We start from the raw sequence: 4,457 nt of genomic DNA on the forward strand, positions 1-4,457 counted from the left end.
TTAAATTTAAGAGTGAAGCATGTACACGGTGAGAGAAAAATCAAGGTAGTTTAGCATATTGAATTCGAGAAAACAGAAGCACCATTTGACCATTTTTTTGTTAGACTGAGCACTTTTAGCCAACAAACCTAGAAAGGGTCCCTCTAATGGTAAACTAGACCATCCAAGAACACCTGGTAATATTTCAATGACTCATAATAGAGACCCTCATATGTATTCTCTTGTAGCATCTTCATGAAGGCTTTGCTTCAAATTTCCCATACACGGGTCACTTTGCCTACATGTTTAAGTTTGTTGATAATCTACATAACCTTTGTAAATTTGATTATTGATTTTTCGGTAGTTGTTCTCTAGAATGAAATATGTCAATCACTTATAATCCTGTATAACTTGATGAACAAGAAATAGCCTTATCTGGGAAGCCCTACTTATCTTCTTCTGGGCTTTGATGTAGCATAAATTCAAGCCCCTATGCTCTAGTGTTTGATGGATAGAGTCATACAGTCGTTTGGTTTATGCAGTTTTTTCTTATAAAATTATTAGCAAACGTATTAAGATCTCCATTCCTCACAAACCACTAAAATAAGCTCATCTCTCATTTTAATCAGATCAAAGATAACATCCTCATAAGCTGAAGTAACAATATGCTCTGCCTAAAGAAAACAAAAAAGTATGGTGTGGGTGGTTTCCTCCAAACTAAAATCTTGACCCAGAAAGCAAAAGAAAAAATAAAGATAAAAACAAAAGAAAAATGAACAAATGTTGGGGATTTCACTCTCTGTTAATTGGGTAACTTTGAAACAACAAAAGGGACAATCTCGTCAGATCTATGAATCTGATAGTCTTGTCTTGTTGAGGGTTACCCTACCAAGAAAATCATGAAAAGTAAAACAAGAATGGGGAAGACAGAAGAGAGAGAGACTCCAATAAAGAGATATGCTTAGGCTTACTAGACCAGCTTCAAGGAAGGGATGATAAAGACACCCCCTCTCAGCAAATCTGAAGAGCAAAAGACAGATCTTTTTCCGAGCAAATTAACACCTCCTATGCCATTTTTTTAACATGCAAAGGGGCTGCCTGAATATTTGCTCAAGAATACATGCATAAAAAAAGAGAGAGAAAGATAAGCTTTCCTTTAGCAGAGAGAAGAATAAAGAAGATTATGACCTTCCCTCTAGAATGGATAGAAGAACCAAGAAGAGGGGTTTCACAAGAGAGATGAAATGGGATGAAGAATCGCCCCTTTCTCCTTTCTCAATATATTTATAGGATGTCGGCAAAGAACCCTAATGGGTAAAATCACCAGATTAAGAAAATGGCCAATGTACCCCTTAGCAAATCTAGGGCCCTTATCTTACAGACTAGGTTTTAGACAATCACCGTACACGTACAGTAGAGATTGTAACGGAGTACAAACTTATTTAGTCCCGTTGGTATAAGGGGCTCTAATTTGAAGTTGTGGGTTCTGAACTTTAGAGGACCACTATAGTAATATACAAAAGTTAGAAGCCCAAATTCCTTGATCCGAAACAATCCAAGAGGTGTTATTGTTAATGGGCCGGACTTATTCAGGGTTTGGCAGAAAAAAATGATCAGATGATTTGCAGGTAAAATTCGGGTCCAATTAGCATGCGGATCTGAATCTGTGCAGTGAAATTTATGGTGTGTTAGGCAACAATTCCAATTGAAATTCGGTCCAGGAGCCCATGGATCCGGCCCAATGATAGCTCTCTTATTGGAACAAAATATTACCATTTATAGGTTGCAAATAAGCAATTCAATTTCCAAACTACTAGCTCTGTTGGGTTTCTTATTTTGGGGGGATTGTGGGAGTTTCAAATGCTTGAGATCTTCCAAAGATCTCCCCAAAACATGTTTGGTTGTCAACTAGACATTTGACCATTACACAGCTTCTAAACATTATTATTGCATTTTATGCTAGGTGGTGCCTACATGGCGGAGATGTTCCCCCCCATAAATTTCTCCCTTGTCTTATTCTTTTTCGGATCAATTACCAATGGGGGACAAAAATTAGGTGGAATTATCAACATGACCCATGCTTTTCAGAAATTATCAACGAGGGACAAAAGAGGACTTGTCATTAAAAGCTGGACGAAAATGCCCCTTTCTTAAGCAACACATTTTGCTTTTCCACTTTTTCCTTTTCTCTCTTCTTTCCCTCTTTTTTTTTACTTCTTCATTTTCAACTTTGTTTTTTTCACCTTACCAGTCATCTTCTTCATCATTTAGCCACCATTGGAGGCGGGAAAACTCAAAAATTTGAAACTTGAGTTCATTCCTATCTATCTCTCCATATTTAGGTTTTGTTTTTCATTTGTTTTAGGGTTTTGCATTTCTCCTTCTCCCTTTCAATGGAAGATGAGGAAGATGAATCGTACGGTAGAAAGGTAAAAACTTGAAAATGAACGAGTGAAAAAAAAAACAGGAAGTAAAAACGTGTTCATAAGGGACTTGATAAGCCCATTTGGAATTTAGTAACCCCATTTTGATACTGGATAACCCCAACCCCAAAGACTTGAAAACCCCCTTCCAAAACTCCAGTACCCTTGGGCAATTTTAAGGGACTTGATAAGCTCATTCGTAAATTGGTAACCCATTTTGATACTAGATAACCCCAATCCCAAATACTTGAAAACCCCCTTCCAAAACTCTAGTACCCTCGGCCAATCTTCAGGGACTTGATAAGCCCATTCGGAAATTGGTAACCCTGTTTTGATACTTGATAACCCCAATCCCATAGACTTGAAAACCCCCTTCCAAAACTCCAGTACCCTCGGCCAATTTTTAAGGATTTGATAAGCCCATTCAGAAATTGGTAACCCCATTTTTTATACTAGATAACCCCATTCCCAGAGACTCGAAAACTCCCTTCCAAAACTCTAGTACCCTTGGACAATTTTCAGGGACTTGATCACCCCATTCGGAAATTGGTAACCCCATTTTTTATACTAGATAACCCCAATCCTAGAGACTTGAACACCCTCAGCCAATTTCAAGCACTTGATAAGCCCATTCAAAAATTGGTAACCCTACTTTTGAGAGTTACTAACCCCCTTCCAGAGAGTTGATAAACCCCCTCTGCTACAAAGCCCCATGCCTATAGCAACTCTTCTAATGGCATTATAATTCTGCTCATGATAGAAATAACAAAAGAAATTGATGTTATTTCCATTAAATGTGCTTCATGTATTACATCCCAATTTGTGTATTACAAAAAAAAAGATTCAAGTAAATCAAAAAATGTGTAGCCATCCATTCATGTATTACATCAACTTTTTCTTATACAACCACTTGTCTTTCAAAAAAGTGAGTGAAGCTATCCATGCATTATCTCCAGAAGTCACCCTAAAATACAAATCGCTTGAACCCTAAGCAAGATAAATCAGAAACAGATGAATGGAAAATAGTGCAAAACCCTAATAAAATAAAATAAAAAAACCTAAATACAAAGAGATAGATGGTAAGAACTCAACATTCAAGTTTTCAAGATTTGCCAGCAACAATGGTTGCTGAACAAGGAGGAAGATGACTAGTAGGGTAAAAAATAAAAAATGTGATAATGGAAAAGTAAAAAAACAGGGAAGAAGGAAATAACAAGGTCAAAACGTGTTGTAAATGCCAAAGGGCATTTTCGTCCTGCTTTTACTGACAAGACTTCTTTTGTCCCTTGATGATAATTTTTGAAAAGCAAGGGTCCTGTTCGTAATTTTGCCTAATGTTTGTCCCCCATTGGTAATTGTTCCTTTTTTTTCTCTCTTTCTCCCTCTTCCTTCTCTCTCTCTTCCACCCTATATTTTGATAATGACACCCGACATTTTCCACTATTTTTCCCATGCAACCAAACACCACTCACAAATCTCCCTCCTAATCTTCTCTCAATCTTCCATGCTTGTCTTTTTCTCTTTGACTTTTTTTTCTCCTAATCTCCCACCCATCTACAAGCAACCAAACAGATGCGACACTTGGCTTAGTTTGGGCCACACTTGTGCACCATGTTCATCCTAGATGGGCACTTATTGTAGGCCCCATTGTTATTGAGCAAGCACCACAAGAGTGGGTACTTGTTCAAAAGGGTGTCTACACTATTGTAGTAGAGTCCTTGCTACCGTTTAAAGTGTTAAAATAAAGGGTTTTGCTAACGAGTTCCGTCGTTAAGCATCATTTAATGGCCCCCTGGAACATGATTTTACACATACTTTTATACTTTTACACCCATTTTAAGATTTTTTCATAAACGTATGTGACAATTTATGATCTCGACATCTGTTTAATGATGCTTAACGGGTGCCGTTAGCGAAACCCTAAAATAAATAACAAAAAAATAAAAAGGATTTTGCTTTTGTGAAAGTGGAAATGATAAATTCACCCCTTTTCTTAACATGGGACATCCAGCTCCAGTGTACGTTGCAATCAGGGCCCTTGAATCCTTCCCACGT

At 37.5% G+C, this 4,457-nt stretch overlaps 1 non-coding gene across 1 annotated transcript; it reads right to left on the reverse strand.

Moving 5' to 3' along the window:
• Positions 1-933: 933 nt before the first annotated feature.
• Positions 934-1,079, reverse strand: LOC143889041 (small nucleolar RNA snoR77). Its single transcript, XR_013254666.1, has one exon. It is a non-coding gene; the product is annotated as a small nucleolar RNA snoR77 (small nucleolar RNA).
• Positions 1,080-4,457: the final 3,378 nt, after the last annotated feature.

Source organism: Tasmannia lanceolata, unplaced genomic scaffold (assembly GCF_043159265.1).
Source record: "Tasmannia lanceolata isolate RefF3 unplaced genomic scaffold, GAP_Taslan_0.1 ptg000012l, whole genome shotgun sequence".
Lineage (NCBI taxonomy): Eukaryota > Viridiplantae > Streptophyta > Magnoliopsida > Canellales > Winteraceae > Tasmannia > Tasmannia lanceolata.